This window comes from Rhopalosiphum padi, unplaced genomic scaffold (genome assembly GCF_020882245.1).
Source record: "Rhopalosiphum padi isolate XX-2018 unplaced genomic scaffold, ASM2088224v1 scaffold1, whole genome shotgun sequence".
Lineage (NCBI taxonomy): Eukaryota > Metazoa > Arthropoda > Insecta > Hemiptera > Aphididae > Rhopalosiphum > Rhopalosiphum padi.
Window position 1 is genome coordinate 6728602 of NW_026869996.1, and position 26516 is coordinate 6755117.

General features: G+C 25.7%; 6 long non-coding RNA genes across 6 annotated transcripts; all 6 read left to right on the forward strand.

The window, feature by feature from the left end:
* The first annotated feature begins 1343 nt into the window (after positions 1-1343).
* Positions 1344-3199, forward strand: LOC132931256 (uncharacterized). The gene is made up of 2 exons (XR_009662394.1): positions 1344-2318; positions 2973-3199. It is a non-coding gene; the product is annotated as an uncharacterized LOC132931256 (long non-coding RNA).
* Positions 3200-3850: 651 nt separating this feature from the next.
* On the forward strand, positions 3851-5709 carry LOC132931258 (uncharacterized). Its single transcript, XR_009662396.1, has 2 exons — positions 3851-4825; positions 5480-5709. It is a non-coding gene; the product is annotated as an uncharacterized LOC132931258 (long non-coding RNA).
* Positions 5710-7783: 2074 nt separating this feature from the next.
* On the forward strand, positions 7784-9019 carry LOC132931265 (uncharacterized). Its single transcript, XR_009662404.1, has 2 exons — positions 7784-8137; positions 8792-9019. It is a non-coding gene; the product is annotated as an uncharacterized LOC132931265 (long non-coding RNA).
* Positions 9020-11095: 2076 nt separating this feature from the next.
* LOC132931267 (uncharacterized) lies at positions 11096-12331 on the forward strand. Its single transcript, XR_009662405.1, has 2 exons — positions 11096-11449; positions 12104-12331. It is a non-coding gene; the product is annotated as an uncharacterized LOC132931267 (long non-coding RNA).
* Positions 12332-17937: 5606 nt separating this feature from the next.
* LOC132931279 (uncharacterized) lies at positions 17938-18958 on the forward strand. The gene is made up of 2 exons (XR_009662418.1): positions 17938-18073; positions 18729-18958. It is a non-coding gene; the product is annotated as an uncharacterized LOC132931279 (long non-coding RNA).
* A 2044-nt stretch (positions 18959-21002) lies between these two features.
* LOC132931252 (uncharacterized) lies at positions 21003-22278 on the forward strand. The gene is made up of 2 exons (XR_009662390.1): positions 21003-21393; positions 22049-22278. It is a non-coding gene; the product is annotated as an uncharacterized LOC132931252 (long non-coding RNA).
* The last annotated feature ends 4238 nt before the right edge of the window (positions 22279-26516 follow it).

The window sequence follows — 26516 nt, forward strand, 5'->3', positions numbered from 1 at the left end:
CGAATATTAAAAATTCATATTATTATCTGCTTATAAAACACTCAATTCTTAAGTTAGTGTCATGAAATCCAGACCATTAGATTAAGTAAATGATTCTAATTTACTATTATTAACTTCTATAGATATTATGTAAGCTGATTCTTCATAAACACTATAATACATGATTTTATATGATAATTTTGACGGTTATTAAAAATTCATTTTTTTAACTGTTTATAAAACACACAATTCTCATGTTAATCTCTTGTAACCAGGACCACTATATTAAGAAAATGATTCTAATTTACTATTATTAATTTGCATACATTTCATTTAAGCTGATGCTTCATAAACACTAAAAGACATGTTTTAATATGATTATTTTGACTCGTATTTTATATTCATATTTTTAACTGCTTATAAAATACTAAATTCTCAAGTTATTCTTTAACAATTATACATTATTAACTTACTACATTTTTTCAGATTGACGTATGTCAAATCAATCAAGGCATGCAGAAACATGAATTCACATTTCTACCACTTAAGAAAGTATCAACATCCTATGCTGAAAATGGACTAGAAGATACTGCTAATAATATTGGGTTTATGTAATGTGCGTGTAAGGGTTATTGAATATAATTGATAGTAAATTAATGACAGTGAAACAATTGAGATTCGTTAATAATCTGAATAAAATATTAGTTAACACCTTTGACTTGTAATTTTCATTCATAAGAGTTACCATTATTAACTTGTATACATTTCATTTGAGCTGATGCTTCATAAACACTATAAAACATGCATTTTTATATGATAATCTTTACGAATATTAAAAATTCATATTATTATCTGCTTATAAAACACTCAATTCTTAAGTTAGTGTCATGAAATCCAGACCATTAGATTAAGTAAATGATTCTAATTTACTATTATTAACTTCTATAGATATTATGTAAGCTGATTCTTCATAAACACTATAATACATGATTTTATATGATAATTTTGACGGTTATTAAAAATTCATTTTTTTAACTGTTTATAAAACACACAATTCTCATGTTAATCTCTTGTAACCAGGACCACTATATTAAGAAAATGATTCTAATTTACTATTATTAATTTGCATACATTTCATTTAAGCTGATACTTTAATAACACTATAAAACATGCATTTTTATATGATAATCTTTACGAATATTAAAAATTCATATTATTATCTGCTTATAAAACACTCAATTCTTAAGTTAGTGTCATGAAATCCAGACCATTATATTAAGTAAATGATTCTTTTTTACTATTATTAACGTCTATAGATATTATGTTAGCTGATTCTTCATAAATACTAAAAAACATGTTTTTATATGATAAGTTTGAGAAATATTATGAATTCCTATTTTAATCTGCTTATAAACAGACAAATATTAAATGTATACACCAACAGAGGGCGTGAGCGTCGCCGTAGTAGGGACGACATCCGTCGGCCGAATCGCCTCAGAAAGAAACTAGATAGTTGTGTGGCGTTCACCGTACTGCTGTGTATCGTAACGGGTCGTTGTTTTTACTTAGATTTTGAGTCTACTCGTTATTTATTAATTAAGATTTTTGATATTATAAACGAATTGTTCATATTTTATGCCCGAAGTTAACACAAGTAACTGTCTTGATCCTTTACTACTAGATCAAGAAAATGATTCTAATTTATAATTTTTAACTTTCATTTTTTTCATTTTACCTGATATTTTTACTTCATAAAAACTATAAAATATGATTTTATAAGTTAATTTTGACGAATAATACAACTTAACATTTTTTCGTATTGAAAAGGAGCGATTTTCAGTTGTTGTACAAATGTATTCTTTAGTTACACTCATAATACATTTGAATTCCTTCTACAAAACATTCTGGTACATCTGTACAATCTTTTATGGCTTATCATAATTATTATTTATTATCATCTGTTATCTATGTTTTGCAGTTCTACATTCGTTTTTGTATTTAAGTTTCAATTGTAAATTCCTTTCATGTATTTTGTATAAAAATGAAGTTTGTCTGTTAGTTTATGTTTTGATAGTTTCCACTTCTGAATTACTCAGTGTTGTCCACGTACTAGTTGTTATATAAAAATTGTCGTTCTCCTTATGGTATCTAGTAGTGACGTTTTGTCCTCCAACCATTATACAGATTTAACTTACTATTTTTTTTTAGATGGCTGTACACCAGATATACTCAGGACATATTGATACATGAATTACCATTTCTACCACATGGGAAAGTTTCAACATCCTACGTTGAAAATGGACTGGACGATCCTGATAATAATAATAGTTTTATGCATAGTACGAGTAATGAATATTGAATATAATTGATAGTCAATTAATAGTAGTGTAACAAAAAGTTAGTGTCATGAAATCCAGACCATTAGATTAAGTATATGATTCTTATTTACCATTACCAATTTCCATATATATCATATAAGCTGATACTTCATAAACACTATAAAACATGTTTTTATATGATTATTTTGACTCGTATTTTATATTCATATTTTTAACTGCTTATATAACAGTGAATTCTGAAGTTAGTGTCATGAAAGTCAGACCATTAGATTAAGAAAATTATTCTAATTTACCATTATTAACTAGCATACATTTCATTTAAGCTGATACTTCAATAACGCTATAAAACATGATTTTGTATGATAATTTTGACGAATATTAAAAATTCATTTTTTTAACTGTTTATAAAACAAACAATTCTCAAGTTAATCTCTTGAAACCTGGACCACTATATTAAGAAAATGATTCTAATTTAAAATTATTAATTTGCATACATTTCATTTAAGCTGATGCTTCATAAACACTATAAGACATGTTTTAATATGATTATTTTGACTCTTATTTTATATTCATATTTTTAACTGCTTATAAAATACTAAATTCTCAAGTTATTCTTTAACAATTATACATTATTAACTTACTACATTTTTTCAGATTGACGTATGTCAAATCACTCAAGGCATGCAGAAACATGAATTCACATTTCTACCACTTAAGAAAGTATCAACATCCTATGCTGAAAATGGACTAGAAGATACTGCTAATAATATTGGGTTTATGTAATGTGCGTGTAAGGGTTATTGAATAAAATTGATAGTAAATTAATGGCAGTGAAACAATTGAGATTCGTTAATAATCTGAATAAAATTTTAGTTAACACCTTTGACTTGTAATTTTCATTCATAAGAGTAACCATTATTAACTTGTATACATTTCATTTGAGCTGATGCTTCATAAACACTATAAAACATGCATTTTTATATGATAATCTTTACGAATATTAAAAATTCATATTATTATCTGCTTATAAAACACTCAATTCTTAAGTTAGTGTCATGAAATCCAGACCATTAGATTAAGTAAATGATTCTAATTTACTATTATTAACTTCTATAGATATTATGTAAGCTGATTCTTCATAAACACTATAATACATGATTTTATATGATAATTTTGACGGTTATTAAAAATTCATTTTTTTAACTGTTTATAAAACACACAATTCTCATGTTAATCTCTTGTAACCAGGACCACTATATTAAGAAAATGATTCTAATTTACTATTATTAATTTGCATACATTTCATTTAAGCTGATACTTTAATAACACTATAAAACATGCATTTTTATATGATAATCTTTACGAATATTAAAAATTCATATTATTATCTGCTTATAAAACACTCAATTCTTAAGTTAGTGTCATGAAATCCAGACCATTATATTAAGTAAATGATTCTTTTTTACTATTATTAACGTCTATAGATATTATGTTAGCTGATTCTTCATAAATACTAAAAAACATGTTTTTATATGATAAGTTTGAGAAATATTATGAATTCCTATTTTAATCTGCTTATAAACAGACAAATATTAAATGTATACACCAACAGAGGGCGTGAGCGTCGCCGTAGTAGGGACGACATCCGTCGGCCGAATCGCCTCAGAAAGAAACTAGATAGTTGTGTGGCGTTCACCGTACTGCTGTGTATCGTAACGGGTCGTTGTTTTTACTTAGATTTTGAGTCTACTCGTTATTTATTAATTAAGATTTTTGATATTATAAACGAATTGTTCATATTTTATGCCCGAAGTTAACACAAGTAACTGTCTTGATCCTTTACTACTAGATCAAGAAAATGATTCTAATTTATAATTTTTAACTTTCATTTTTTTCATTTTACCTGATATTTTTACTTCATAAAAACTATAAAATATGATTTTATAAGTTAATTTTGACGAATAATACAACTTAACATTTTTTCGTATTGAAAAGGAGCGATTTTCAGTTGTTGTACAAATGTATTCTTTAGTTACACTCATAATACATTTGAATTCCTTCTACAAAACATTCTGGTACATCTGTACAATCTTTTATGGCTTATCATAATTATTATTTATTATCATCTGTTATCTATGTTTTGCAGTTCTACATTCGTTTTTGTATTTAAGTTTCAATTGTAAATTCCTTTCATGTATTTTGTATAAAAATGAAGTTTGTCTGTTAGTTTATGTTTTGATAGTTTCCACTTCTGAATTACTCAGTGTTGTCCACGTACTAGTTGTTATATAAAAATTGTCGTTCTCCTTATGGTATCTAGTAGTGACGTTTTGTCCTCCAACCATTATACAGATTTAACTTACTATTTTTTTTTAGATGGCTGTACACCAGATATACTCAGGACATATTGATACATGAATTACCATTTCTACCACATGGGAAAGTTTCAACATCCTACGTTGAAAATGGACTGGACGATCCTGATAATAATAATAGTTTTATGCATAGTACGAGTAATGAATATTGAATATAATTGATAGTCAATTAATAGTAGTGTAACAAAAAGTTAGTGTCATGAAATCCAGACCATTAGATTAAGTATATGATTCTTATTTACCATTACCAATTTCCATATATATCATATAAGCTGATACTTCATAAACACTATAAAACATGTTTTTATATGATTATTTTGACTCGTATTTTATATTCATATTTTTAACTGCTTATATAACAGTGAATTCTGAAGTTAGTGTCATGAAAGTCAGACCATTAGATTAAGAAAATTATTCTAATTTACCATTATTAACTAGCATACATTTCATTTAAGCTGATACTTCAATAACGCTATAAAACATGATTTTGTATGATAATTTTGACGAATATTAAAAATTCATTTTTTTAACTGTTTATAAAACAAACAATTCTCAAGTTAATCTCTTGAAACCTGGACCACTATATTAAGAAAATGATTCTAATTTAAAATTATTAATTTGCATACATTTCATTTAAGCTGATGCTTCATAAACACTATAAGACATGTTTTAATATGATTATTTTGACTCTTATTTTATATTCATATTTTTAACTGCTTATAAAATACTAAATTCTCAAGTTATTCTTTAACAATTATACATTATTAACTTACTACATTTTTTCAGATTGACGTATGTCAAATCACTCAAGGCATGCAGAAACATGAATTCACATTTCTACCACTTAAGAAAGTATCAACATCCTATGCTGAAAATGGACTAGAAGATACTGCTAATAATATTGGGTTTATGTAATGTGCGTGTAAGGGTTATTGAATATAATTGATAGTAAATTAATGGCAGTGAAACAATTGAGATTCGTTAATAATCTGAATAAAATTTTAGTTAACACCTTTGACTTGTAATTTTCATTCATAAGAGTAACCATTATTAACTTGTATACATTTCATTTGAGCTGATGCTTCATAAACACTATAAAACATGCATTTTTATATGATAATCTTTACGAATATTAAAAATTCATATTATTATCTGCTTATAAAACACTCAATTCTTAAGTTAGTGTCATGAAATCCAGACCATTAGATTAAGTAAATGATTCTAATTTACTATTATTAACTTCTATAGATATTATGTAAGCTGATTCTTCATAAACACTATAATACATGATTTTATATGATAATTTTGACGGTTATTAAAAATTCATTTTTTTAACTGTTTATAAAACACACAATTCTCATGTTAATCTCTTGTAACCAGGACCACTATATTAAGAAAATGATTCTAATTTACTATTATTAATTTGCATACATTTCATTTAAGCTGATGCTTCATAAACACTAAAAGACATGTTTTAATATGATTATTTTGACTCGTATTTTATATTCATATTTTTAACTGCTTATAAAATACTAAATTCTCAAGTTATTCTTTAACAATTATACATTATTAACTTACTACATTTTTTCAGATTGACGTATGTCAAATCAATCAAGGCATGCAGAAACATGAATTCACATTTCTACCACTTAAGAAAGTATCAACATCCTATGCTGAAAATGGACTAGAAGATACTGCTAATAATATTGGGTTTATGTAATGTGCGTGTAAGGGTTATTGAATATAATTGATAGTAAATTAATGACAGTGAAACAATTGAGATTCGTTAATAATCTGAATAAAATATTAGTTAACACCTTTGACTTGTAATTTTCATTCATAAGAGTTACCATTATTAACTTGTATACATTTCATTTGAGCTGATGCTTCATAAACACTATAAAACATGCATTTTTATATGATAATCTTTACGAATATTAAAAATTCATATTATTATCTGCTTATAAAACACTCAATTCTTAAGTTAGTGTCATGAAATCCAGACCATTAGATTAAGTAAATGATTCTAATTTACTATTATTAACTTCTATAGATATTATGTAAGCTGATTCTTCATAAACACTATAATACATGATTTTATATGATAATTTTGACGGTTATTAAAAATTCATTTTTTTAACTGTTTATAAAACACACAATTCTCATGTTAATCTCTTGTAACCAGGACCACTATATTAAGAAAATGATTCTAATTTACTATTATTAATTTGCATACATTTCATTTAAGCTGATACTTTAATAACACTATAAAACATGCATTTTTATATGATAATCTTTACGAATATTAAAAATTCATATTATTATCTGCTTATAAAACACTCAATTCTTAAGTTAGTGTCATGAAATCCAGACCATTATATTAAGTAAATGATTCTTTTTTACTATTATTAACGTCTATAGATATTATGTTAGCTGATTCTTCATAAATACTAAAAAACATGTTTTTATATGATAAGTTTGAGAAATATTATGAATTCCTATTTTAATCTGCTTATAAACAGACAAATATTAAATGTATACACCAACAGAGGGCGTGAGCGTCGCCGTAGTAGGGACGACATCCGTCGGCCGAATCGCCTCAGAAAGAAACTAGATAGTTGTGTGGCGTTCACCGTACTGCTGTGTATCGTAACGGGTCGTTGTTTTTACTTAGATTTTGAGTCTACTCGTTATTTATTAATTAAGATTTTTGATATTATAAACGAATTGTTCATATTTTATGCCCGAAGTTAACACAAGTAACTGTCTTGATCCTTTACTACTAGATCAAGAAAATGATTCTAATTTATAATTTTTAACTTTCATTTTTTTCATTTTACCTGATATTTTTACTTCATAAAAACTATAAAATATGATTTTATAAGTTAATTTTGACGAATAATACAACTTAACATTTTTTCGTATTGAAAAGGAGCGATTTTCAGTTGTTGTACAAATGTATTCTTTAGTTACACTCATAATACATTTGAATTCCTTCTACAAAACATTCTGGTACATCTGTACTATCTTTTATGGCTTATCATAATTATTATTTATTATCATCTGTTATCTATGTTTTGCAGTTCTACATTCGTTTTTGTATTTAAGTTTCAATTGTAAATTCCTTTCATGTATTTTGTATAAAAATGAAGTTTGTCTGTTAGTTTATGTTTTGATAGTTTCCACTTCTGAATTACTCAGTGTTGTCCACGTACTAGTTGTTATATAAAAATTGTCGTTCTCCTTATGGTATCTAGTAGTGACGTTTTGTCCTCCAACCATTATACAGATTTAACTTACTATTTTTTTTTAGATGGCTGTACACCAGATATACTCAGGACATATTGATACATGAATTACCATTTCTACCACATGGGAAAGTTTCAACATCCTACGTTGAAAATGGACTGGACGATCCTGATAATAATAATAGTTTTATGCATAGTACGAGTAATGAATATTGAATATAATTGATAGTCAATTAATAGTAGTGTAACAAAAAGTTAGTGTCATGAAATCCAGACCATTAGATTAAGTATATGATTCTTATTTACCATTACCAATTTCCATATATATCATATAAGCTGATACTTCATAAACACTATAAAACATGTTTTTATATGATTATTTTGACTCGTATTTTATATTCATATTTTTAACTGCTTATATAACAGTGAATTCTGAAGTTAGTGTCATGAAAGTCAGACCATTAGATTAAGAAAATTATTCTAATTTACCATTATTAACTAGCATACATTTCATTTAAGCTGATACTTCAATAACGCTATAAAACATGATTTTGTATGATAATTTTGACGAATATTAAAAATTCATTTTTTTAACTGTTTATAAAACAAACAATTCTCAAGTTAATCTCTTGAAACCTGGACCACTATATTAAGAAAATGATTCTAATTTAAAATTATTAATTTGCATACATTTCATTTAAGCTGATGCTTCATAAACACTATAAGACATGTTTTAATATGATTATTTTGACTCTTATTTTATATTCATATTTTTAACTGCTTATAAAATACTAAATTCTCAAGTTATTCTTTAACAATTATACATTATTAACTTACTACATTTTTTCAGATTGACGTATGTCAAATCACTCAAGGCATGCAGAAACATGAATTCACATTTCTACCACTTAAGAAAGTATCAACATCCTATGCTGAAAATGGACTAGAAGATACTGCTAATAATATTGGGTTTATGTAATGTGCGTGTAAGGGTTATTGAATATAATTGATAGTAAATTAATGGCAGTGAAACAATTGAGATTCGTTAATAATCTGAATAAAATTTTAGTTAACACCATTGACTTGTAATTTTCATTCATAAGAGTAACCATTATTAACTTGTATACATTTCATTTGAGCTGATGCTTCATAAACACTATAAAACATGCATTTTTATATGATAATCTTTACGAATATTAAAAATTCATATTATTATCTGCTTATAAAACACTCAATTCTTAAGTTAGTGTCATGAAATCCAGACCATTAGATTAAGTAAATGATTCTAATTTACTATTATTAACTTCTATAGATATTATGTAAGCTGATTCTTCATAAACACTATAATACATGATTTTATATGATAATTTTGACGGTTATTAAAAATTCATTTTTTTAACTGTTTATAAAACACACAATTCTCATGTTAATCTCTTGTAACCAGGACCACTATATTAAGAAAATGATTCTAATTTACTATTATTAATTTGCATACATTTCATTTAAGCTGATGCTTCATAAACACTAAAAGACATGTTTTAATATGATTATTTTGACTCGTATTTTATATTCATATTTTTAACTGCTTATAAAATACTAAATTCTCAAGTTATTCTTTAACAATTATACATTATTAACTTACTACATTTTTTCAGATTGACGTATGTCAAATCAATCAAGGCATGCAGAAACATGAATTCACATTTCTACCACTTAAGAAAGTATCAACATCCTATGCTGAAAATGGACTAGAAGATACTGCTAATAATATTGGGTTTATGTAATGTGCGTGTAAGGGTTATTGAATATAATTGATAGTAAATTAATGACAGTGAAACAATTGAGATTCGTTAATAATCTGAATAAAATATTAGTTAACACCTTTGACTTGTAATTTTCATTCATAAGAGTTACCATTATTAACTTGTATACATTTCATTTGAGCTGATGCTTCATAAACACTATAAAACATGCATTTTTATATGATAATCTTTACGAATATTAAAAATTCATATTATTATCTGCTTATAAAACACTCAATTCTTAAGTTAGTGTCATGAAATCCAGACCATTAGATTAAGTAAATGATTCTAATTTACTATTATTAACTTCTATAGATATTATGTAAGCTGATTCTTCATAAACACTATAATACATGATTTTATATGATAATTTTGACGGTTATTAAAAATTCATTTTTTTAACTGTTTATAAAACACACAATTCTCATGTTAATCTCTTGTAACCAGGACCACTATATTAAGAAAATGATTCTAATTTACTATTATTAATTTGCATACATTTCATTTAAGCTGATACTTTAATAACACTATAAAACATGCATTTTTATATGATAATCTTTACGAATATTAAAAATTCATATTATTATCTGCTTATAAAACACTCAATTCTTAAGTTAGTGTCATGAAATCCAGACCATTATATTAAGTAAATGATTCTTTTTTACTATTATTAACGTCTATAGATATTATGTTAGCTGATTCTTCATAAATACTAAAAAACATGTTTTTATATGATAAGTTTGAGAAATATTATGAATTCCTATTTTAATCTGCTTATAAACAGACAAATATTAAATGTATACACCAACAGAGGGCGTGAGCGTCGCCGTAGTAGGGACGACATCCGTCGGCCGAATCGCCTCAGAAAGAAACTAGATAGTTGTGTGGCGTTCACCGTACTGCTGTGTATCGTAACGGGTCGTTGTTTTTACTTAGATTTTGAGTCTACTCGTTATTTATTAATTAAGATTTTTGATATTATAAACGAATTGTTCATATTTTATGCCCGAAGTTAACACAAGTAACTGTCTTGATCCTTTACTACTAGATCAAGAAAATGATTCTAATTTATAATTTTTAACTTTCATTTTTTTCATTTTACCTGATATTTTTACTTCATAAAAACTATAAAATATGATTTTATAAGTTAATTTTGACGAATAATACAACTTAACATTTTTTCGTATTGAAAAGGAGCGATTTTCAGTTGTTGTACAAATGTATTCTTTAGTTACACTCATAATACATTTGAATTCCTTCTACAAAACATTCTGGTACATCTGTACTATCTTTTATGGCTTATCATAATTATTATTTATTATCATCTGTTATCTATGTTTTGCAGTTCTACATTCGTTTTTGTATTTAAGTTTCAATTGTAAATTCCTTTCATGTATTTTGTATAAAAATGAAGTTTGTCTGTTAGTTTATGTTTTGATAGTTTCCACTTCTGAATTACTCAGTGTTGTCCACGTACTAGTTGTTATATAAAAATTGTCGTTCTCCTTATGGTATCTAGTAGTGACGTTTTGTCCTCCAACCATTATACAGATTTAACTTACTATTTTTTTTTAGATGGCTGTACACCAGATATACTCAGGACATATTGATACATGAATTACCATTTCTACCACATGGGAAAGTTTCAACATCCTACGTTGAAAATGGACTGGACGATCCTGATAATAATAATAGTTTTATGCATAGTACGAGTAATGAATATTGAATATAATTGATAGTCAATTAATAGTAGTGTAACAAAAAGTTAGTGTCATGAAATCCAGACCATTAGATTAAGTATATGATTCTTATTTACCATTACCAATTTCCATATATATCATATAAGCTGATACTTCATAAACACTATAAAACATGTTTTTATATGATTATTTTGACTCGTATTTTATATTCATATTTTTAACTGCTTATATAACAGTGAATTCTGAAGTTAGTGTCATGAAAGTCAGACCATTAGATTAAGAAAATTATTCTAATTTACCATTATTAACTAGCATACATTTCATTTAAGCTGATACTTCAATAACGCTATAAAACATGATTTTGTATGATAATTTTGACGAATATTAAAAATTCATTTTTTTAACTGTTTATAAAACAAACAATTCTCAAGTTAATCTCTTGAAACCTGGACCACTATATTAAGAAAATGATTCTAATTTAAAATTATTAATTTGCATACATTTCATTTAAGCTGATGCTTCATAAACACTATAAGACATGTTTTAATATGATTATTTTGACTCTTATTTTATATTCATATTTTTAACTGCTTATAAAATACTAAATTCTCAAGTTATTCTTTAACAATTATACATTATTAACTTACTACATTTTTTCAGATTGACGTATGTCAAATCACTCAAGGCATGCAGAAACATGAATTCACATTTCTACCACTTAAGAAAGTATCAACATCCTATGCTGAAAATGGACTAGAAGATACTGCTAATAATATTGGGTTTATGTAATGTGCGTGTAAGGGTTATTGAATATAATTGATAGTAAATTAATGGCAGTGAAACAATTGAGATTCGTTAATAATCTGAATAAAATTTTAGTTAACACCATTGACTTGTAATTTTCATTCATAAGAGTAACCATTATTAACTTGTATACATTTCATTTGAGCTGATGCTTCATAAACACTATAAAACATGCATTTTTATATGATAATCTTTACGAATATTAAAAATTCATATTATTATCTGCTTATAAAACACTCAATTCTTAAGTTAGTGTCATGAAATCCAGACCATTAGATTAAGTAAATGATTCTAATTTACTATTATTAACTTCTATAGATATTATGTAAGCTGATTCTTCATAAACACTATAATACATGATTTTATATGATAATTTTGACGGTTATTAAAAATTCATTTTTTTAACTGTTTATAAAACACACAATTCTCATGTTAATCTCTTGTAACCAGGACCACTATATTAAGAAAATGATTCTAATTTACTATTATTAATTTGCATACATTTCATTTAAGCTGATGCTTCATAAACACTAAAAGACATGTTTTAATATGATTATTTTGACTCGTATTTTATATTCATATTTTTAACTGCTTATAAAATACTAAATTCTCAAGTTATTCTTTAACAATTATACATTATTAACTTACTACATTTTTTCAGATTGACGTATGTCAAATCAATCAAGGCATGCAGAAACATGAATTCACATTTCTACCACTTAAGAAAGTATCAACATCCTATGCTGAAAATGGACTAGAAGATACTGCTAATAATATTGGGTTTATGTAATGTGCGTGTAAGGGTTATTGAATATAATTGATAGTAAATTAATGACAGTGAAACAATTGAGATTCGTTAATAATCTGAATAAAATATTAGTTAACACCTTTGACTTGTAATTTTCATTCATAAGAGTTACCATTATTAACTTGTATACATTTCATTTGAGCTGATGCTTCATAAACACTATAAAACATGCATTTTTATATGATAATCTTTACGAATATTAAAAATTCATATTATTATCTGCTTATAAAACACTCAATTCTTAAGTTAGTGTCATGAAATCCAGACCATTAGATTAAGTAAATGATTCTAATTTACTATTATTAACTTCTATAGATATTATGTAAGCTGATTCTTCATAAACACTATAATACATGATTTTATATGATAATTTTGACGGTTATTAAAAATTCATTTTTTTAACTGTTTATAAAACACACAATTCTCATGTTAATCTCTTGTAACCAGGACCACTATATTAAGAAAATGATTCTAATTTACTATTATTAATTTGCATACATTTCATTTAAGCTGATACTTTAATAACACTATAAAACATGCATTTTTATATGATAATCTTTACGAATATTAAAAATTCATATTATTATCTGCTTATAAAACACTCAATTCTTAAGTTAGTGTCATGAAATCCAGACCATTATATTAAGTAAATGATTCTTTTTTACTATTATTAACGTCTATAGATATTATGTTAGCTGATTCTTCATAAATACTAAAAAACATGTTTTTATATGATAAGTTTGAGAAATATTATGAATTCCTATTTTAATCTGCTTATAAACAGACAAATATTAAATGTATACACCAACAGAGGGCGTGAGCGTCGCCGTAGTAGGGACGACATCCGTCGGCCGAATCGCCTCAGAAAGAAACTAGATAGTTGTGTGGCGTTCACCGTACTGCTGTGTATCGTAACGGGTCGTTGTTTTTACTTAGATTTTGAGTCTACTCGTTATTTATTAATTAAGATTTTTGATATTATAAACGAATTGTTCATATTTTATGCCCGAAGTTAACACAAGTAACTGTCTTGATCCTTTACTACTAGATCAAGAAAATGATTCTAATTTATAATTTTTAACTTTCATTTTTTTCATTTTACCTGATATTTTTACTTCATAAAAACTATAAAATATGATTTTATAAGTTAATTTTGACGAATAATACAACTTAACATTTTTTCGTATTGAAAAGGAGCGATTTTCAGTTGTTGTACAAATGTATTCTTTAGTTACACTCATAATACATTTGAATTCCTTCTACAAAACATTCTGGTACATCTGTACTATCTTTTATGGCTTATCATAATTATTATTTATTATCATCTGTTATCTATGTTTTGCAGTTCTACATTCGTTTTTGTATTTAAGTTTCAATTGTAAATTCCTTTCATGTATTTTGTATAAAAATGAAGTTTGTCTGTTAGTTTATGTTTTGATAGTTTCCACTTCTGAATTACTCAGTGTTGTCCACGTACTAGTTGTTATATAAAAATTGTCGTTCTCCTTATGGTATCTAGTAGTGACGTTTTGTCCTCCAACCATTATACAGATTTAACTTACTATTTTTTTTTAGATGGCTGTACACCAGATATACTCAGGACATATTGATACATGAATTACCATTTCTACCACATGGGAAAGTTTCAACATCCTACGTTGAAAATGGACTGGACGATCCTGATAATAATAATAGTTTTATGCATAGTACGAGTAATGAATATTGAATATAATTGATAGTCAATTAATAGTAGTGTAACAAAAAGTTAGTGTCATGAAATCCAGACCATTAGATTAAGTATATGATTCTTATTTACCATTACCAATTTCCATATATATCATATAAGCTGATACTTCATAAACACTATAAAACATGTTTTTATATGATTATTTTGACCTCGTATTTTATATTCATATTTTTAACTGCTTATATAACAGTGAATTCTGAAGTTAGTGTCATGAAAGTCAGACCATTAGATTAAGAAAATTATTCTAATTTACCATTATTAACTAGCATACATTTCATTTAAGCTGATACTTCAATAACGCTATAAAACATGATTTTGTATGATAATTTTGACGAATATTAAAAATTCATTTTTTTAACTGTTTATAAAACAAACAATTCTCAAGTTAATCTCTTGAAACCTGGACCACTATATTAAGAAAATGATTCTAATTTAAAATTATTAATTTGCATACATTTCATTTAAGCTGATGCTTCATAAACACTATAAGACATGTTTTAATATGATTATTTTGACTCTTATTTTATATTCATATTTTTAACTGCTTATAAAATACTAAATTCTCAAGTTATTCTTTAACAATTATACATTATTAACTTACTACATTTTTTCAGATTGACGTATGTCAAATCACTCAAGGCTTGCAGAAACATGAATTCACATTTCTACCACTTAAGAAAGTATCAACATCCTATGCTGAAAATGGACTAGAAGATACTGCTAATAATATTGGGTTTATGTAATGTGCGTGGTAAGGGTTATTGAATATAATTGATAGTAAATTAATGGCAGTGAAACAATTGAGATTCGTTAATAATCTGAATAAAATTTTAGTTAACACCTTTGACTTGTAATTTTCATTCATAAGAGTAACCATTATTAACTTGTATACATTTCATTTGAGCTGATGCTTCATAAACACTATAAAACATGCATTTTTATATGATATCTTTACGAATATTAAAAATTCATATTATTATCTGCTTATAAAACACTCAATTCTTAAGTTAGTGTCATGAAATCCAGACCATTAGATTAAGTAAATGATTCTAATTTACTATTATTAACTTCTATAGATATTATGTAAGCTGATTCTTCATAAACACTATAATACATGATTTTATATGATAATTTTGACGGTTATTAAAAATTCATTTTTTTAACTGTTTATAAAACACACAATTCTCATGTTAATCTCTTGTAACCAGGACCACTATATTAAGAAAATGATTCTAATTTACTATTATTAATTTGCATACATTTCATTTAAGCTGATGCTTCATAAACACTAAAAGACATGTTTTAATATGATTATTTTGACTCGTATTTTATATTCATATTTTTAACTGCTTATAAAATACTAAATTCTCAAGTTATTCTTTAACAATTATACATTATTAACTTACTACATTTTTTCAGATTGACGTATGTCAAATCAATCAAGGCATGCAGAAACATGAATTCACATTTCTACCACTTAAGAAAGTAATCAACATCCTATGCTGAAAATGGACTAGAAGATACTGCTAATAATATTGGGTTTATGTAATGTGCGTGTAAGGGTTATTGAATATAATTGATAGTAAATTAATGACAGTGAAACAATTGAGATTCGTTAATAATCTGAATAAAATATTAGTTAACACCTTTGACTTGTAATTTTCATTCATAAGAGTTACCATTATTAACTTGTATACATTTCATTTGAGCTGATGCTTCATAAACACTATAAAACATGCATTTTTATATGATAATCTTTACGAATATTAAAAATTCATATTATTATCTGCTTATAAAACACTCAATTCTTAAGTTAGTGTCATGAAATCCAGACCATTAGATTAAGTAAATGATTCTAATTTACTATTATTAACTTCTATAGATATTATGTAAGCTGATTCTTCATAAACACTATAATACATGATTTTATATGATAATTTTGACGGTTATTAAAAATTCATTTTTTTAACTGTTTATAAAACACACAATTCTCATGTTAATCTCTTGTAACCAGGACCACTATATTAAGAAAATGATTCTAATTTACTATTATTAATTTGCATACATTTCATTTAAGCTGATACTTTAATAACACTATAAAACATGCATTTTTATATGATAATCTTTACGAATATTAAAAATTCATATTATTATCTGCTTATAAAACACTCAATTCTTAAGTTAGTGTCATGAAATCCAGACCATTATATTAAGTAAATGATTCTTTTTTACTATTATTAACGTCTATAGATATTATGTTAGCTGATTCTTCATAAATACTAAAAAACATGTTTTTATATGATAAGTTTGAGAAATATTATGAATTCCTATTTTAATCTGCTTATAAACAGACAAATATTAAATGTATACACCAACAGAGGGCGTGAGCGTCGCCGTAGTAGGGACGACATCCGTCGGCCGAATCGCCTCAGAAAGAAACTAGATAGTTGTGTGGCGTTCACCGTACTGCTGTGTATCGTAACGGGTCGTTGTTTTTACTTAGATTTTGAGTCTACTCGTTATTTATTAATTAAGATTTTTGATATTATAAACGAATTGTTCATATTTTATGCCCGAAGTTAACACAAGTAACTGTCTTGATCCTTTACTACTAGATCAAGAAAATGATTCTAATTTATAATTTTTAACTTTCATTTTTTTCATTTTACCTGATATTTTTACTTCATAAAAACTATAAAATATGATTTTATAAGTTAATTTTGACGAATAATACAACTTAACATTTTTTCGTATTGAAAAGGAGCGATTTTCAGTTGTTGTACAAATGTATTCTTTAGTTACACTCATAATACATTTGAATTCCTTCTACAAAACATTCTGGTACATCTGTACAATCTTTTATGGCTTATCATAATTATTATTTATTATCATCTGTTATCTATGTTTTGCAGTTCTACATTCGTTTTTGTATTTAAGTTTCAATTGTAAATTCCTTTCATGTATTTTGTATAAAAATGAAGTTTGTCTGTTAGTTTATGTTTTGATAGTTTCCACTTCTGAATTACTCAGTGTTGTCCACGTACTAGTTGTTATATAAAAATTGTCGTTCTCCTTATGGTATCTAGTAGTGACGTTTTGTCCTCCAACCATTATACAGATTTAACTTACTATTTTTATAGATGGCTGTACACCAGATATACTCAGGACATATTGATACATGAATTACCATTTCTACCACATGGGAAAGTTTCAACATCCTACGTTGAAAATGGACTGGACGATCCTGATAATAATAATAGTTTTATGCATAGTACGAGTAATGAATATTGAATATAATTGATAGTCAATTAATAGTAGTGTAACAAAAAGTTAGTGTCATGAAATCCAGACCATTAGATTAAGTATATGATTCTTATTTACCATTACCAATTTCCATATATATCATATAAGCTGATACTTCATAAACACTATAAAACATGTTTTTATATGATTATTTTGACTCGTATTTTATATTCATATTTTTAAACTGCTTATATAACAGTGAATTCTGAAGTTAGTGTCATGAAAGTCAGACCATTAGATTAAGAAAATTATTCTAATTTACCATTATTAACTAGCATACATTTCATTTAAGCTGATACTTCAATAACGCTATAAAACATGATTTTGTATGATAATTTTGACGAATATTAAAAATTCATTTTTTTAACTGTTTATAAAACAAACAATTCTCAAGTTAATCTCTTGAAACCTGGACCACTATATTAAGAAAATGATTCTAATTTAAAATTATTAATTTGCATACATTTCATTTAAGCTGATGCTTCATAAACACTATAAGACATGTTTTAATATGATTATTTTGACTCTTATTTTATATTCATATTTTTAACTGCTTATAAAATACTAAATTCTCAAGTTATTCTTTAACAATTATACATTATTAACTTACTACATTTTTTCAGATTGACGTATGTCAAATCACTCAAGGCATGCAGAAACATGAATTCACATTTCTACCACTTAAGAAAGTATCAACATCCTATGCTGAAAATGGACTAGAAGATACTGCTAATAATATTGGGTTTATGTAATGTGCGTGTAAGGGTTATTGAATATAATTGATAGTAAATTAATGGCAGTGAAACAATTGAGATTCGTTAATAATCTGAATAAAATTTTAGTTAACACCTTTGACTTGTAATTTTCATTCATAAGAGTAACCATTATTAACTTGTATACATTTCATTTGAGCTGATGCTTCATAAACACTATAAAACATGCATTTTTATATGATAATCTTTACGAATATTAAAAATTCATATTATTATCTGCTTATAAAACACTCAATTCTTAAGTTAGTGTCATGAAATCCAGACCATTAGATTAAGTAAATGATTCTAATTTACTATTATTAACTTCTATAGATATTATGTAAGCTGATTCTTCATAAACACTATAATACATGATTTTATATGATAATTTTGACGGTTATTAAAAATTCATTTTTTTAACTGTTTATAAAACACCACAATTCTCATGTTAATCTCTTGTAACCAGGACCACTATATTAAGAAAATGATTCTAATTTACTATTATTAATTTGCATACATTTCATTTAAGCTGATGCTTCATAAACACTAAAAGACATGTTTTAATATGATTATTTTGACTCGTATTTTATATTCATATTTTTAACTGCTTATAAAATACTAAATTCTCAAGTTATTCTTTAACAATTATACATTATTAACTTACTACATTTTTTCAGATTGACGTATGTCAAATCAATCAAGGCATGCAGAAACATGAATTCACATTTCTACCACTTAAGAAAGTATCAACATCCTATGCTGAAAATGGACTAGAAGATACTGCTAATAATATTGGGTTTATGTAATGTGCGTGTAAGGGTTATTGAATATAATTGATAGTAAATTAATGACAGTGAAACAATTGAGATTCGTTAATAATCTGAATAAAATATTAGTTAACACCTTTGACTTGTAATTTTCATTCATAAGAGTTACCATTATTAACTTGTATACATTTCATTTGAGCTGATGCTTCATAAACACTATAAAACATGCATTTTTATATGATAATCTTTACGAATATTAAAAAATTCATATTATTATCTGCTTATAAAACACTCAATTCTTAAGTTAGTGTCATGAAATCCAGACCATTAGATTAAGTAAATGATTCTAATTTACTATTATTAACTTCTATAGATATTATGTAAGCTGATTCTTCATAAACACTATAATACATGATTTTATATGATAATTTTGACGGTTATTAAAAATTCATTTTTTTAACTGTTTATAAAACACACAATTCTCATGTTAATCTCTTGTAACCAGGACCACTATATTAAGAAAATGATTCTAATTTACTATTATTAATTTGCATACATTTCATTTAAGCTGATACTTTAATAACACTATAAAACATGCATTTTTATATGATAATCTTTACGAATATTAAAAATTCATATTATTATCTGCTTATAAAACACTCAATTCTTAAGTTAGTGTCATGAAATCCAGACCATTATATTAAGTAAATGATTCTTTTTTACTATTATTAACGTCTATAGATATTATGTTAGCTGATTCTTCATAAATACTAAAAAAACATGTTTTTATATGATAAGTTTGAGAAATATTATGAATTCCTATTTTAATCTGCTTATAAACAGACAAATAATTAAATGTATACACCAACAGAGGGCGTGAGCGTCGCCGTAGTAGGGACGACATCCGTCGGCCGAATCGCCTCAGAAAGAAACTAGATAGTTGTGTGGCGTTTCACCGTACTGCTGTGTATCGTAACGGGTCGTTGTTTTTACTTAGATTTTGAGTCTACTCGTTATTTATTAATTAAGATTTTTGATATTATAAACGAATTGTTCATATTTTATGCCCGAAGTTAACACAAGTAACTGTCTTGATCCTTTACTACTAGATCAAGAAAATGATTCTAATTTATAATTTTTAACTTTCATTTTTTTCATTTTACCTGATATTTTTACTTCATAAAAACTATAAAATAATGATTTTATAAGTTAATTTTGACGAATAATACAACTTAACATTTTTTTCGTATTGAAAAGGAGCGATTTTCAGTTGTTGTACAAATGTATTCTTTAGTTACACTCATAATACATTTGAATTCCTTCTACAAAACATTCTGGTACATCTGTACAATCTTTTATGGCTTATCATAATTATTATTTATTATCATCTGTTATCTATGTTTTGCAGTTCTACATTCGTTTTTGTATTTAAGTTTCAATTGTAAATTCCTTTCATGTATTTTGTATAAAAATGAAGTTTGTCTGTTAGTTTATGTTTTGATAGTTTCCACTTCTGAATTACTCAGTGTTGTCCACGTACTAGTTGTTATATAAAAATTGTCGTTCTCCTTATGGTATCTAGTAGTGACGTTTTGTCCTCCAACCATTATACAGATTTAACTTACTATTTTTTTTTAGATGGCTGTACACCAGATATACTCAGGACATATTGATACATGAATTACCATTTCTACCACATGGGAAAGTTTCAACATCCTACGTTGAAAATGGACTGGACGATCCTGATAATAATAATAGTTTTATGCATAGTACGAGTAATGAATATTGAATATAATTGATAGTCAATTAATAGTAGTGTAACAAAAAGTTAGTGTCATGAAATCCAGACCATTAGATTAAGTATATGATTCTTATTTACCATTACCAATTTCCATATATATCAATAAAGCTGATACTTCATAAACACTATAAAACATGTTTTTATATGATTATTTTGACTCGTATTTTATATTCATATTTTTAACTGCTTATATAACAGTGAATTCTGAAGTTAGTGTCATGAAAGTCAGACCATTAGATTAAGAAAATTATTCTAATTTACCATTATTAACTAGCATACATTTCATTTAAGCTGATACTTCAATAACGCTATAAAACATGATTTTGTATGATAATTTTGACGAATATTAAAAATTCATTTTTTTTAACTGTTTATAAAACAAACAATTCTCAAGTTAATCTCTTGAAACCTGGACCACTATATTAAGAAAATGATTCTAATTTAAAATTATTAATTTGCATACATTTCATTTAAGCTGATGCTTCATAAACACTATAAGACATGTTTTAATATGATTATTTTGACTCTTATTTTATATTCATATTTTTAACTGCTTATAAAATACTAAATTCTCAAGTTATTCTTTAACAATTATACATTATTAACTTACTACATTTTTTCAGATTGACGTATGTCAAATCACTCAAGGCATGCAGAAACATGAATTCACATTTCTACCACTTAAGAAAGTATCAACATCCTATGCTGAAAATGGACTAGAAGATACTGCTAATAATATTGGGTTTATGTAATGTGCGTGTAAGGGTTATTGAATATAATTGATAGTAAATTAATGGCAGTGAAACAATTGAGATTCGTTAATAATCTGAATAAAATTTTAGTTAACACCTTTGACTTGTAATTTTCATTCATAAGAGTAACCATTATTAACTTGTATACATTTCATTTGAGCTGATGCTTCATAAACACTATAAAACATGCATTTTTATATGATAATCTTTACGAATATTAAAAATTCATATTATTATCTGCTTATAAAACACTCAATTCTTAAGTTAGTGTCATGAAATCCAGACCATTAGATTAAGTAAATGATTCTAATTTACTATTATTAACTTCTATAGATATTATGTAAGCTGATTCTTCATAAACACTATAATACATGATTTTATATGATAATTTTGACGGTTATTAAAAATTCATTTTTTTTAACTGTTTATAAAAACACACAATTCTCATGTTAATCTCTTGTAACCAGGACCACTATATTAAGAAAATGATTCTAATTTACTATTATTAATTTGCATACATTTCATTTAAGCTGATGCTTCATAAACACTAAAAGACATGTTTTAATATGATTATTTTGACTCGTATTTTATATTCATATTTTAACTGCTTATAAAATACTAAATTCTCAAGTTATTCTTTAACAATTATACATTATTAACTTACTACATTTTTTCAGATTGACGTATGTCAAATCAATCAAGGCATGCAGAAACATGAATTCACATTTCTACCACTTAAGAAAGTATCAACATCCTATGCTGAAAAATGGACTAGAAGATACTGCTAATAATATTGGGTTTATGTAATGTGCGTGTAAGGGTTATTGAATATAATTGATAGTAAATTAATGACAGTGAAACAATTGAGATTCGTTAATAATCTGAATAAAATATTAGTTAACACCTTTGACTTGTAATTTTCATTCATAAGAGTTACCATTATTAACTTGTATACATTTCATTTGAGCTGATGCTTCATAAACACTATAAAACATGCATTTTTATATGATAATCTTTACGAATATTAAAAAATTCATATTATTATCTGCTTATAAAACACTCAATTCTTAAGTTAGTGTCATGAAATCCAGACCATTAGATTAAGTAAATGATTCTAATTTACTATTATTAACTTCTATAGATATTATGTAAGCTGATTCTTCATAAACACTATAATACATGATTTTATATGATAATTTTGACGGTTATTAAAAATTCATTTTTTTAACTGTTTATAAAACACACAATTCTCATGTTAATCTCTTGTAACCAGGACCACTATATTAAGAAAATGATTCTAATTTACTATTATTAATTTGCATACATTTCATTAAAGCTGATACTTTAATAACACTATAAAACATGCATTTTTATATGATAATCTTTACGAATATTAAAAATTCATATTATTATCTGCTTATAAAACACTCAATTCTTAAGTTAGTGTCATGAAATCCAGACCATTATATTAAGTAAATGATTCTTTTTTACTATTATTAACGTCTATAGATATTATGTTAGCTGATTCTTCATAAATACTAAAAAACATGTTTTTATATGATAAGTTTGAGAAATATTATGAATTCCTATTTTAATCTGCTTATAAACAGACAAATATTAAATGTATACACCAACAGAGGGCGTGAGCGTCGCCGTAGTAGGGACGACATCCGTCGGCCGAATCGCCTCAGAAAGAAACTAGATAGTTGTGTGGCGTTCACCGTACTGCTGTGTATCGTAACGGGTCGTTGTTTTTTACTTAGATTTTGAGTCTACTCGTTATTTATTAATTAAGATTTTTGATATTATAAACGAATTGTTCATATTTTATGCCCGAAGTTAACACAAGTAACTGTCTTGATCCTTTACTACTAGATCAAGAAAATGATTCTAATTTATAATTTTTAACTTTTCATTTTTTCATTTTACCTGATATTTTTACTTCATAAAAACTATAAAATATGATTTTATAAGTTAATTTTGACGAATAATACAACTTAACATTTTTTAGTATTGAAAAGGAGCGATTTTCAGTTGTTGTACAAATGTATTCTTTAGTTACACTCATAATACATTTGAATTCCTTCTACAAAACATTCTGGTACATCTGTACAATCTTTTATGGCTTATCATAATTATTATTTATTATCATCTGTTATCTATGTTTTGCAGTTCTACATTCGTTTTTGTATTTAAGTTTCAATTGTAAATTCCTTTCATGTATTTTGTATAAAAATGAAGTTTGTCTGTTAGTTTATGTTTTGATAGTTTCCACTTCTGAATTACTCAGTGTTGTCCACGTACTAGTTGTTATATAAAAATTGTCGTTCTCCTTATGGTATCTAGTAGTGACGTTTTGTCCTCCAACCATTATACAGATTTAACTTACTATTTTTTTTTTAGATGGCTGTACACCAGATATACTCAGGACATATTGATACATGAATTACCATTTTCTACCACATGGGAAAGTTTCAACATCCTACGTTGAAAATGGACTGGACGATCCTGATAATAATAATAGTTTTATGCATAGTACGAGTAATGAATATTGAATATAATTGATAGTCAATTAATAGTAGTGTAACAAAAAGTTAGTGTCATGAAATCCAGACCATTAGATTAAGTATATGATTCTTATTTACCATTACCAATTTCCATATATATCATATAAGCTGATACTTCATAAACACTATAAAACATGTTTTTTATATGATTATTTTGACTCGTATTTTATATTCATATTTTTAACTGCTTATATAACAGTGAATTCTGAAGTTAGTGTCATGAAAGTCAGACCATTAGATTAAGAAAATTATTCTAATTTACCATTATTAACTAGCATACATTTCATTTAAGCTGATACTTCAATAACGCTAATAAAAACATGATTTTGTATGATAATTTTGACGAATATTAAAAATTCATTTTTTTATGTTTATAAAACACACAATTCTCAAGTTAATCTCTTGAAACCTGGACCACTATATTAAGAAAATAATTCTAATTTACTATTATTAACTTCTATAGATATTATGTAAGCTGATTCTTCATAAACACTATAAAACATGATTTTGTATGATAATTTTGACGAATATTAAAAATTCATTTTTTTAAACTGTTTATAAAACAAACAATTCTCAAGTTAATCTCTTGAAACCTGGACCACTATATTAAGAAAATGATTCTAATTTAAAATTATTAATTTGCATACATTTCATTTAAGCTGATGCTTCATAAACACTATAAGACATGTTTTAATATGATTATTTTGACTCGTATTTTATATTCATATTTTTAACTGCTTATAAAAACACTAAATTCTCAAGTTATTCTTTAACAATTATACATTATTAACTTACTACATTTTTTCAGATTGACGTATGTCAAATCAATCAAGGCATGCAGAAACATGAATTCACAATTTCTACCACTTAAGAAAGTATCAACATCCTATGCTGAAAATGGACTAGAAGATACTGCTAATAATATTGGGTTTATGTAATGTGCGTGTAAGGGTTATTGAATATAATTGATAGTAAATTAATGGCAGTGAAACAATTGAGATTCGTTAATAATCTGAATAAAATTTTAGTTAACACCTTTGACTTGTAATTTTCATTCATAAGAGTTACCATTATTAACTTGTATACATTTCATTTGAGCTGATGCTTCATAAACACTATAAAACATGCATTTTTATATGATAATCTTTACGAATATTAAAAATTCATATTATTATCTGCTTATAAAACACTCAATTCTTAAGTTAGTGTCATGAAATCCAGACCATTAGATTAAGTAAATGATTCTAATTTACTATTATTAACTTCTATAGATATTATGTAAGCTGATTCTTCATAAACACTATAATACATGATTTTATATGATAATTTTGACGGTTATTAAAAATTCATTTTTTTTAACTGTTTATAAAACACACAATTCTCATGTTAATCTCTTGTAACCAGGGACCACTATATTAAGAAAATGATTCTAATTTACTATTATTAATTTGCATACATTTCATTTAAGCTGATACTTTAATAACACTATAAAACATGCATTTTTATATGATAATCTTTACGAATATTAAAAATTCATATTATTATCTGCTTATAAAACACTCAATTCTTAAGTTAGTGTCATGAAATCCAGACCATTATATTAAGTAAATGATTCTTTTTTACTTTATTAACGTCTATAGATATTATGTTAGCTGATTCTTCATAAATACTAAAAAACATGTTTTTATATGATAAGTTTGAGAAATATTATGAATTCCTATTTTAATCTGCTTATATACAGACAAATATTAAATGTATACACCAACAGAGGG